General features: G+C 41.1%; 1 protein-coding gene across 2 annotated transcripts in view; it reads right to left on the bottom strand.

The window, feature by feature from the left end:
- The window catches only part of ABCA4 (ATP binding cassette subfamily A member 4), a 442,076-nt gene extending 433,215 nt beyond the window's left edge, over positions 1-8,861 (bottom strand). For both annotated transcript variants that reach the window (XM_077452886.1, XM_077452887.1), the window contains exons 1-2: positions 8,610-8,861; positions 7,951-8,033 (exon numbers count right to left, since the gene is read on the bottom strand). The gene's annotated coding sequence lies outside the window, so the exon portion shown is untranslated. The remainder of the gene's footprint in view (positions 1-7,950; positions 8,034-8,609) is intronic.
- Positions 8,862-12,889: the final 4,028 nt, after the last annotated feature.

Raw genomic sequence — 12,889 nt, 5'->3', positions numbered from 1 at the left:
TACATTTATGAGTTGTCATTTTTAGGATTTAATTTGAATTGGACTCTGTTCACTTATTATTCACCGGGTGGTAATTTATTATCACTAAGGTTTATGTATGTCTTTCACTAGATTGTTATACCACCACTATTTACTATAGCTATATATATATATATATATATATATATATATATATATATATATATATATATATACACACACACACACACATTGTGGTAGATTTGTCATTATTATAATTTGTTTTATTACTGCAAATCATTTTGTAGCAAAGAACAGCCTTGGGAGTCAGATACGCAATACTTTTTTATTCATTTTTACATCCACAGCTACATTTTAACACTAATGCACCATTAGCTGTAGATATAATAATTATTGGCATGGGTTCCCTGAGACCAGAAAGTTATTTCAAGGGTTCCTCATTGTTACGGTTCAGAAGGGTTTGAGAATGGCTGCTCTAATTGTTACAAATCCATTAAGACCTAGCTTTAGGCCCCTTTCACACGGGACGGATCAGTAATGATCCGCCCCGTGATGATCCGTTCGCTCAGTGGGGATCGCTCCGTTGTCCCCGCTGAGCTGTGCGGGGACCGCCTGTCAGCTCTCCGCTCTCCTCTATGGGGATCGGATGCGCACGGACCGTCTGTCCGTGTTCATCCGATCCGCTCTGCAGACGGATAGAAAAATAGGATTTTCCTCCGTCTGCAGGATCGGACAGTAGCGGAGGCGGACGAAATCGGTGTTCATCCGCAGACACCCGCTATCCCATAGGGATGAATGTATGCCCGTATTTCATCCGCAAACGGATGGATGAAATACGGACATATCGTCCGCATGTGTGAAAGGGGCCTTAGAGTCTCTGTTGTGATCTTAGATGATCTTTAAGAATGAATTTCGAAATAGCACAAGCAGCTAAAGGGGTCAGGAATGGCTTTTTATAAAGCTTGTTTACTGTTCAATAAGAATATGTAAATATTTTGATGTCAATAGCCTGGGGACACATGCAATTTAAGTATTGTTGTAAGCAATATGTTACATCATGAGAAGTACAGCGTCAGAGTCATTTAGCAGTTTCTGTAAACAAATCTCATCTGTTATTCAAGTCTATTTCACAGAACATCTCTCAAACCAGCCTGCAAAAAACAGGCCGTTATAATTTGCCACCCATTGTAGGTGACAAATAAAATGTTTATATGCAATATTTCATAAATTCCCTTTCCATTCCCAAAAGTAGAAGAACCTCAAAAGGAAAGTTAAAGCTCCCTGGAAACTGCATCATTGGCATTAAGGTATATCACCCTTCAGAGTGAATGTTACAGTAATTGAGATTGGGAACGCCCATAATACTGAAAGAGGGTGTTTTAAAAATAGCAGATTACTGACAAACAAGGAGAGTTTGAAGCTAGATGATCTAGTGTACTGTGTACAGGCTATGCCTGGATGAAACTCAGAAGAACTGTGAAGGTGGTGTGTGTTCCCAGCATGCAGTTCACCGTGAAATTTTCCATTTTGATATGAATCTTTTCATGGGTCAGAAACTCTAAATAGTACCATTTCTGGTGGGTGACCCAGGTAGTCTGCTGACAAATTAGCAGTGCCAAGTTTACAAAATGCTATAAAGTGATCCATATAGTAATATTATTCTTCAGTTCTTCAGTTAGTCTTTAAAGTGCATCTAAGCCCAAGAACAAGTATACTGTGTATATGTATACACACACACATGCCCTACTTTCAGGGCTGGACTGGAACAAAAATTTGGCCCTGGACTTCATCCAGACCGGCCCACTTTAATTTTGCAAACACGCACAAAAACAGTATATAAACGGTACGCAATTGCGCAAAAAAGTCCCTCGAGAGCCTTCCTTACATCAGGGTCCCCAGAGAGCCCCCCTTACATCAGAGTCTCCAGAGAGCCTCTGTCTTACATCAGGGTCCCCAGAGAGCCTCTCCCTTACATCAGAGTCCCTAGAGAGCCCCTCCTTACATCAGGGTCCCCAGAGAGCCCCCCTTACATCAGAGTCCCCAGAGAGCCTCTGTCTTACATCAGGGTCCCCAGAGAGCCTCTCCCTTACATCAGAGTCCACAGAGAGCCTCTGCCTTACATCAAGGTCCCCAGAGAGCCTCTGTCTTACATCAGGGACCCCAGAGAGCCTCCACCTTACATCAGAGTCCCCAGAGAGCCTCTTCCTTACATCAAGGTCCCCAGAGAGCCCCTCCTTACATCCGGGTCCCCAGAGAGCCTCCCCCTTACATCAGGGACCCCAGAGAGCATCCCCTTACATCAGGTTCCCCAGAGAGCCTCCGCCTTACATCAGGGTCCCCAGAGAGCCCCTCCTTACATCAGGGTCACCAGAGAGAGGGCAGGCAGTGAGAGCTGCCTGCCCACTCTCCAGCTCTCCCATGCTGCCTGCCACATGGCTGCAGAGAGCCCATGGCCTGGTAGTGGGTCGGGACCCTGTGGTTGGGGACTCCTGGTCTGACTCAGGGCTATGGGCCCCAGATTTGGGGCTATAGCCCCAAAAGTCCCCCCTAGCAATGCCATTGAAACCGGCCCACTGAGCCATCGGCCCACCGGGAAACTCCCAGTAGTCCCGATGGCCAGTACATGCCTGCCTACTTTACTGGATAGGCCATTTTTACCTGGATAGGATTTGTTTACAGAAAGGGTCCTAGCATTGAAAATAAGATTTTTCCTAGTCAGTTATGTAGGAGCCACTGATTTTAACTTCTTCTTCCCCAAACAGTGCAGAGGCTACCAATCATACAGGCAACAGTCCATTCCCTCTTGCTCCATTAAACAGTTTAGGAGATGTCTTTTGAAGATTTATTGCGTGTATAACTTCTAACAAGAGAGGGGTTGGGGTGGAATGGGAAAAAAATGATGACTTGTAACAGGAGGACACATTTCACTATGTGAAACTTCTTTGAACAGTCTATAAGCCAAAAACAGAGGGGGAGGTCAGAGCCAAGAACAGGCAATATCTGTCTCAGAGAGAGCTACAACTGACGCCCCAAGAGTAGAGCAGCACACAGTAACTAGGATCCTGAGCTGAGGTCAGAACTCACAATGTCCCAGGGCAGCTACACACCTTCCAGCCTCCAGCAGGTATTCCTCCATGAGTTCTCTGGACCAGAGCCTTAGGTGAAGCTATTTAGCTCCAAAAGGTATTTAGGAATTGGTCCCCCAGCTCTACTATAGCTGGGACCTTGCTGAACATCAGCAGACTCCAGCAGAACTGACTCAAAGGGGCAGCAGCCCCCGAGACTGCGAACTTCTCCAGCAGGACAAGAACAGGGCTGCTCCAGACCCCAGACTATATATTTTCCATTCAGCCACCTACTGGGTACGCTTCCCCTGGGATTGGCTGCAGAACGGTAAGTATTCAAGCTGCCTATTTGACTCAATCTTGTTGGATTGTATTGATGTAAAAAGAGAAAGAGCCTTTTGTGCCAATTCGTGCAACATGGCAAAAAATCGTTTGTTAGATAAAGCAGAAAAGTGTTTTTAGTCCTCTATCTTCCACCACTGTTCATCAGAATTTTTTGTCTATGGCCTCTTATATGTTAGTCATACCATTAGAACAGTAAGAACATCGAAGGCTGAAAGAACAAGGAAATATAGATCATAGTGTCACATGATGATTTTACAATAAAACATGATAAGTCCACTGACAAACTAAGCATCTGGGTGATTGAGGGCATTCTGAAATGTGGATGAGCTGGAGAAAGATTTTGGAGGTTGTGTAATAGCGAGACCTCCTGGATCTTTACTCTAGATATTTTGGCACCAAAGTGGTTGAATGAGGAATTGGAGGTTAATGCAATTCTTTGACTAAACACCTTAACCTGTATGGTAGAGGGAACTTTTTTGAACAAGATACATTGTTAAATAGAATCTTCATGGTAATAGTTACAGTAACCATACTTTATGTTTTCTCCAGATACTTTAGTAAAGTGCTTGCTGAGCCCTGCCTTTGCTGTACAACCAGCTTGTATAAATCCCTAGTACTAATGATAGTGGGCTGGTATGAAGAATAGGTGTTACCTTGAATCTCGCTGTCTGACCCCACATATTGCCACTTCCCATGAGCTCCCAGAGCAGCCACAGATGCAGAGATTTGACAGCTAACATAGTGGATCTTGTGACCCTAACTGGATCCCAGCAGCTATCTCCCTTCATGTGTTGCAGGATACGTTTGGCTGGTAATATGTTGTTGCTCTGTGAATGTCACCTAGCTGTTGTTGCTCTGTGAATGTCACCTAGTTGTTGTTGCTCTGTGAATGAAACTAGCTTCTCTAGTGTAAGTGTGCTATCATTTTCATTCCAATAAATGTACTCACCTTTCTAACCTGTGATGCTGTGCCCTTGTCATCTGTTCTGTTTCAGCTTTGGATTTCCCCAGATCAGTGAGAAGAGCTGCAGGATTAGCCACACCAAGAACTATATTTCACCAATAGACTCTCATTAAGTCATAAGTGATCAGCTAGGTCAGGGGTCTTAAAACTTTCTGTCATTATTAGACTGGAAATCGGTTTGGCAACTAAAAATTGTCTACTAAAATACATATTGAAAAGTTATATAAAGACTTTGCAGTATGCTTTTCCAGGATCTCCAGATAGTTGTGTCTAGTGTAGACCAGATATGTAAATATCAGAGGCTTCTGGGAAATGTCACCCATTTACATCACCTCTATAGATTCCAGGCCACCTCTCTTACCATAATAGTTGTAGACATATATGGCCTTCACTAAATCCTGAATAACAGAAAAGCAAAACAGCTGCCATGTCTCTCAGATTTTCAGGGGCAGTTGAAATTTTTTAAATCTTTTCTTGAAAATTCTTGCTTCTGAATTAGTCCTGATTATTGGACTTGGCATAGTACAAACTTATGCTGGATGCAAACGTAGCAATTTCAGGTAACCAACTTTTAGGTAGAAAAAGTTTTGGTCTTGAGTTTTTAGGTATACAAGTATATACAAAAAAGGGTTTACCAAGATAAACTTTGTGTCAAGCAGGTTGCAAACACTGCTCCACTTCCAAAAGGGACCAAGAGTGAAATTTTTGACAGCAGAAAATAATTGTATTCCAGTAATTTCTCCTTATATAACACAGTGACCCAGAAAGTCCGAACAACCGTTTAGGGCATCCCTGTCCCTCCACAAGTTCAGGTGACAATTACAGTATATAACCATTTTAACTGACTACCCATCTGGACAGAAAGTTCTGGGAACCCTCTCCAAAGGAGGCATAGAAAAAATACACATTTGTAAGAAGAGTGGGGAAAGTCATAACGACTAACAACATTTTTATTGCTGTCCATGCCTTACTGTTTGACTTAGTGCTAATTTTTAAACTTTACTTTGGCTTTTTGAAAAAGAAAAAAACATAAAACACATTTGATGTATAACCACAGTGTATCTAGGGGTTTGTTAGGGTTACAACCCAAAATTCTGTTTTGAAAGCTCCACTGCATAACACAGAGACAGAGAAAATGGGGCTGAGTGTTCAGAGGGAACACCGTGCATGTGAATAGTTGGAAGAGGATGGGTCAGGATTGGAGGATCACCTTTAGGACAGCGTATAGAAGGGAAGAGAGAGTCCCCTGACATGCTTCAGTACTCTAGTCTAGTCAGCTGGAATTAGTCACCATTCTTATGTCTGTCTACTCTCCCTTGTATCTGACTAACACAGTTCTCTAAAGTAAATCAAACCTATTATGATAGAAACTTGGTTGCTGCCATTATTGTTTACTTTATTTCTCTATTTCGCTGGCTGATATCCTCATCTCCTGGTTTCACTATTTAGTGAGTCACTGACCTGGAACAAACATGAAGCCAATGAAGTCAGAACTCCTAATCTGCATGTTTGTTCTGGCTTCAAGACAAACATTCTTAGCCAGGGTTCAGTGAAACACTAGGGATACTCCAAAAGGTTTTTAGGGGTTCCTTGAGAATTGGCTGACTGACCTCCCATATAACGGTGCCTGCATATTTTTGGCTCAATGTCACTTGGCAGATCCAGCGGCATTAAACCAGAGATCTTTTTAGCTGTCCTTAAAGTGCTACTAATCCCAGGACCCTGCATTCACTATATCTGGTTTCCCACAGTACACAGAAATGCAATTTTTTTTAATAATTTTTTTTATATTAAATACATTTTCTCATCAGCAGTCTTTTGACTTCTATTAGTGTCTGGCTGAGCACTGGTTAAAGCTTGTAGGAGGAGTTTTCATTCTCCTCTGACTAACCTATGAGGCTGCATGACCCCTGACTTACTGTCTGGACAGACTGGCTGATTGGCCCTGTGCTGATCACATGAACCCTCCTAAAAAACGTTTAAAAAAATTCTAGCAATACACACCAATCTGAGCATGTGCAGAGTGCCTCCAAGGCCCTGTTCTATCAGCAGATTCATTGGGGACAGTAAAATAAGGGGAGGATCAGAGAAGACCCGACTAAACCGCCTTGTTACACAATGCAGAGGCGTAACCCCTTAGGTTCAACAGTGAGTATAAAAGCATGCTTTACTGCATATATAGACTGATTTTACGGTTATTAACACCTTAAGGGTGGCCATTCTGAAAACCATTGTAAGGGACATTTTCCCACTGACCACCAATGTAAGCTGCATTCTTAGCACTGACCGCCAATAAATGGATTTTGCAAGGGTTCCTGGAGACCTGGTGGGATAAAAAAGCTACACTAAGCAGTAAAACCATGGCCTTGACAAAAATTAAAATGCTGATACTATTTGCTACATAATTAAAGATTGTTACTATGGTGGAAGAATTGACATCTGGTTCCATGTATATAGCCATAGAGACTGTCCTGTCAGGACATATTTGCACTCCTGTTATGGACATTATAAGTGGTTCTGATTTCCTTATTGGATGTTATATTTTATTTTAAATTATGGGGAAAGTAACAGGAAGAGCTGGAACCCACAAAGGTTGGCAGGAACACCCTCAACTCCCTGATTGGACAGGAGTTGGGAATTATGAAAGGGAGATATCACTGTTGGAGAGCCCAAGACATATAAGGAGCCAAGGGCTAACTCAGCTTATGAAGCTCATTCTATACCCAAAATATCACTTTTGCATAGACTAACAACTTAAAGGAGACATCCAGCCTAAGCTTGTTTGGCTGGGCTTCTCCTATGGATCACAGGAGTGTAATTCGTTTTGCACTCCTTTTGCTGACGTCACAGAAATCAGTACAGGCACTGTGTTCATCACGACAAAGTCTGGATCCAACAGGTGCCTGTACTGATACCCGTCTCAGAGCCTGAGATTGCTGCTCCCTGCCCCTCCATAGCTCAGCGCTACAGTGAGAGCGGCAGGGGCAGAGTGGAGAGATGCTGATCGACAGTCCACTGGAAACCTAAAAAAAATTGTACCCCTTTTATTCAAAATGAGTCTTTTCTTTACGAATGCTAATTCTAAAACAACCCAAGTGAAAGTGGAAACAAAAGGAAAACTTCCAGTCCCCTAGCCAAAAGAGGAAGTGAGGAAATCTCTCCATAGTGAGGGTAAATCCCTGGCTGACACCAGGGTCACCAGAACTACTGTCTCGATTGGAAGATTTCCCTTCTATTCCTGTTCTGAAGACAAAGTTTGGTATTTTTTTTCATGTTGGTGATAAGAGTGAAACAGACAAATGGAGAGGGTGAATTTCCTTACGGAAGCACATACAGTAATAGTAAACAGAGATTTTCTAATCCCTCTCCAACATATCCAAAACAAAAAATAATGTTATACTGTAAGCAGCAATACACAGTTCAATACATTCAACCTACTCTAAGCATACATCCTAAATCAGTTGGTGGATGCTAGCTCAATTATGGTGGTCTCAGATGTGGTCCACGATTTAATTTGGGTACAGCACATTGCATTTGTTTTTTTTTCTCAGTAACAAAGATGCTTTGGAAAAATACAGATTAAAATATCTCACTAACCTTCAGCTGATGTAGGACCTTCTGTGAGACACTATAAAACTGCAGACAGCAAAAATAGTGCCATGTATATCGGTATTGATGCCCTGTAAATATTTGCAATATTTTACAAGGTTGGTATTTTTATATTTTTAACAAACATTTCTAAAACAGTAAGAAAGGTCATTAAAGTAGTATTGGAGAGTCGAATCAACCCCCTGGACCGCTATTTTAGCCTTGATTTTCTAGGTAGAGCTCCAGAACCGTTTGTACTCATGCTGCTCCCCAAATTCTAAAAATACAGAACTAAAGAAACATTCAGAATTTAACTTTTAAAAGGTTAAAAATTATATTTTCGTACTACTCTTGAGATACATAATGCACACTTCTGATAAACAACTCTAAAATTTGAAAAAAACAGACCTCAGTTATATCATTGCTCTGGGTCCAGTGCTTGCAATGTAACTTTGGTGAGTGTACTTGAATATACTTGATTCTTAAAATATTTTAATCTTTAACTGTTAGAACATTACTTAACAATCTCATACATTATAGTTTTAAGATTTTTCTCAATCCTGTCTTCAGATTTAAGGCCTATGTGACTCTGTATAAGGGTCTAGCATACACATCCTGAAGATTTGTATAAAAAATGCAATGAATGACAGTGAAAATAGCTGGCTTACCTTATATTCTAAGAAATTACAGCATGGCGGGGACATCCACAAACAATGAAATGTGTAAAGAAGGCATTTCGTAAATGGAAAGCATTCTCTCTTGAGGTAGTTTACCACACAGCTCAGCCTTAATCAGATTTCCATAATCCCTCTCTCAACATGGAGCAGACCTATAACAGAACTTATTCCAGCTCATGGAATAAGAAAAAAAGAATAAGTATAATATATAACGGAGAGACTTTTTTTGAGATGTTATCTCTATAAATTCTGCCCTGCAGACAGCTTTAGGAATGTATGGAGAACATAGATGGTAATTAGTGTTGTACTACTGGTGACCCTGTTAGAAAGATACAAGTGTCAGGACCAATTAGGATATTAAATTATGAAAGCCAATAGTCTGCAGAATCTTAAGTCGCAGGCATGGGACTTATCTGTGTGCTGCATAATTAGCTAACATATGATAAGCTCATGAAAGAGCCAGTTATGTGCTCATTGGCCTCTCATATATATATAGCAAATATTTATAGAGATGCTTTCCAAATAATCAGATGAATAATGAAAAGCTGAAATTTAATGGTTGTATTTTTGGGTGAAAATGTATTTACCAAAAACAAACACTTAAAGTAGGAGTAAACTCCCATGGTTTATATTTATATCAATAGCAAAAAGGTACCCCCCAGTACATTGGGACTTTAAGGGCAACTCAAATATGCAAGTACGTATAGTAAAATATTACGTTTTATTCATATACAGAGATAAAAACATAAAAAATGGTGCATTAATCACCATGGAACAACATTCCAAAACATATTAAAATATGACTGTTAGTGGAGCTAGAGGTGGTAGTGATAACCTCTTTGCACTATGCCGACACGTTTCTGGACCAGTTTAGAATCCTTTCTTCAGAGGAATGCCATAGAGAAGATAATTTGCAATACTCTATAACAGAACTAACACACATTAAAAACCATGAATCGGAGATATAGAGTGGAGATAATGTTGAAGATGAACAGATGACATACCAACAAGACAGGCAACACCAAACTTGTCATAAATAAAACAGAGATTATGTAAGCAGCAGAGTCATAGTGGTCCCCCTCAAAAGGTATCTATAGGTAAGAGTGCACCGCTTAGGAGATATTTACTTGTGAATGGGATGGTTATGTCACCAACGCGTGCTTCCTGAGCTGTGAACATGCACGGAAGTGACATCATTGCAACGTGGCCGTGACCCAGAAAATAAAGACCGGGTGAAGATGGAAGTCCTGTCAGCAGTGATAGCGCATCACTGGAGGGCTAAAGGTAAAAAGAAGGTTAAAAAACAAAACAAAAAGCATGGTAGTTTACTACCACTTCAAGGAGGTTGGCCAAAATGCCTCCTTAACTAGCTTTTTTTGAGAGATCAGCTGTGGTAGTCTATACTTCCATCATTTCTGTATTTGTCAGCTAACAGAGGTTCCAAAGTTTCACAAGGATCTGTATTACTCTCCTTTTGGAATAGCCATTCTTCAGCCATCTAGCAGATGATTGCTTACTAATTTGAGTGGTGGTCTGTGTGAAGTAGAGGTGATGATTGGCTGCCTGTTTGAACAGCCAGTGTGTCTACATGTATTGTACTGCCTGATGCAGTTTACACCTGGAAATTGTGGTCTGTTGGTAAGCAATAGGGAATGGATGACCTGGTAAGCAAAGTCTTGGGGCAACTCCCAAAATCTTATGGCTAGTTTAGGTAAGGGGTTGGAGAATAGCTATATTCTTAGTTAAATTTTATGTTTGCTTTAAAAAGGCTCTGTCACAAAATGAAACATTAATTAGTAGATGTACCCCTTTTCCCTCCGAACACTGTTCCAAGAAGAGAAATCTCTGCCTAAAGTTTCTCTGAAACTGGAACTTCCGAGGGTATGGATCTCCTATATAGTTCTTTCGGCTGACCAGACATCACTATTGTGTCCTTTATTGACAAAGGTGTGTGCAGGAGGAACCAGCAAATGCAGTGGGAAATACAGAAGATGGGCACTACTGGAAGGTTCGGTTTAAAAAAAAACTTCAGAGAGCGATTCCTCTTCACTGGGGCAGGAGAGGTATAGATCTATTCACTTTTTTACAGGCACATATTCTATTTAAGATTTCATTTATGTTTTGGTTTTGTAGCAAGTACTAGGGATATCATAAAGAACAGAGGGGAGGGTCCTGTGTCCTTTACTGTACTCTGAGAAAAGTATTTTAATGGCAAGTCAAAAATACTTTTTTTTCCCCAATCGTACAGTACAAGACATAGAATCTTAGTCCTAACCTTGAGATGTCTCAAAAAAACAGTCCAACTAAGCGGTTGGCAACACAGTAAAAATGATAACATCAGGGTAAAGAAAGGCTCATCGGAGTATAGAAAACAGCTTGAACAACCTTACACCCATAACTGCCATCAGAAGATGCCTTAGCATCAATCTAGTAAAACCTAACAAATATTTGAACAGAACACCAGGTGGCAGCCTTGCAAATCTGAAAAACCGCTGCCTGGTGCTGAAAAGCCCATGAAGCACTGATGGATCTGGTAGACTATACCTTAACAGGGCAAGGTAGAATCTTAGCCCCAAAACCATATGCTTGAATGGTGACTTGATTGATCCACCTGGCAATGATGGAGGGAGAAGTAGGGAGCTTCCTGTGGGAACCCTAGAGAAGGAAAAAGAGAATACGATTGCCTAAAGGAGGCTGTAGTTGAGAAATAGACTAGACCTGCACCGCATGTACTACTTCCAGACAGTGGGAAGGAAATTCCTCGAAATCTTTTGATGCAGGCCAAATGGAACAAGTGTCAGGGCCAATTAGGATATTCAATTATGAAAGCCAATACTCTGCAGAATCTTAAGTCGCAGGCACTGGACTTATCTGTGTGCTGCATAATTACCTAACATATCATAAGCTCATGAAAGAGCCAATTATGTGTTCATCAGCCTCTCATATATATATATATATGGTATAGCAAATATTTATAGAGATGCTTTCCAAATAATTAGATATTCAAAGAGATGAGGATTTACACTGAAAAGCTGAAATTCAGTGGTTGTATTCTGGGGTGAAAATTTATTTACCAAAAACAAACACTTAAAGTGGGTGTAAACTCCCACGGTTGATATTTATCTATACCAATAGCAAAAATATATCCCCCGGTACATTGGGACTTTAAGGGCAACTCATACAGTGCCTTGCGAAAGTATTCGCCCCCCTTGAACTTTTCAACCTTTTGCCACATTTCAGGCTTCAAACATAAAGATATAACATTTTTATTTTTTGTGAAGAATCACCAACAAGTGGGACACAATTTTTAACTAATAAAAAAATGAAAAGTGGGGCGTGCAAAATTATTCGGCCCCCTTGCGTTAATACTTTGTAGAGCCACCTTTTGCTGCGATTACAGCTGCAAGTCGCTTGGGGTATGTCTCTATCAGTTTTGCACATCGAGAGACTGAAATTCTTGCCCATTCTTCCTTGCAAAACAGCTCGAGCTCAGTGAGGTTGGATGGAGAGCGTTTGTGAACAGCAGTTTTCAGCTCTTTCCACAGATTCTCGATTGGATTCATGTCTGGACTTTGACTTGGCCATTCTAACACCTGAATACGTTTATTTGTGAACCATTCCTTTGTAGATTTTGCTGTATGTTTGGGATCATTGTCTTGTTGGAAGATAAATCTCCGTCCCAGTTTCAGGTCTTTTGCAGACTCCAACAGGTTTTCATCCAGAATGGTCCTGTATTTGGCTGCATCCATCTTCCCCTCAATTTTAACCATCTTCCCTGTCCCTGCTGAAGAAAAGCAGGCCCAAACCATGATGCTGCCACCACCATGTTTGACAGTGGGGATGGTGTGTTGAGGGTGATGAGCTGTGTTGCTTTTACGCCAAACATATCGTTTTGCATTGTGGGCAAAAAGTTTGATTTTGGTTTCATCTGACCAGAGCACCTTCTTCCACATGTTTGGTGTGTCTCCCAGGTGGCTTGTGGCAAACTTTAGACGAGACTTTTTATGGATATCTTTGAGAAATGGCTTTCTTCTTGCCACTCTTCCATAAAGGCCAGATTTGTGCAGTGTACGACTGATTGTTGTCCTATGGACAGACTCTCCCACCTCAGCTGTAGTTCTCTGCAGTTCATCCAGAGTGATCATGGGCCTCTTGGCTGCATCTCTGATCAGTCTTCTCCTTGTCTGAGCTGAAAGTTTAGAGGGACGGCCAGGTCTTGGTAGATTTGCAGTGGTCTGATACTCCTTGGGATGTTTAAAGCTTGGGAAATC

Source organism: Lithobates pipiens, unplaced genomic scaffold (genome assembly GCF_037356315.1).
Source record: "Lithobates pipiens isolate NorthernLeopardFrog02 unplaced genomic scaffold, aLitPip1_a1.2 Scaffold_23, whole genome shotgun sequence".
In the NCBI taxonomy this organism is placed as follows: Eukaryota; Metazoa; Chordata; class Amphibia; order Anura; family Ranidae; genus Lithobates; species Lithobates pipiens.
The sequence above is the reverse complement of the archived record's forward strand: the minus strand, read 5'-3'. Positions and strand labels throughout refer to the sequence as shown.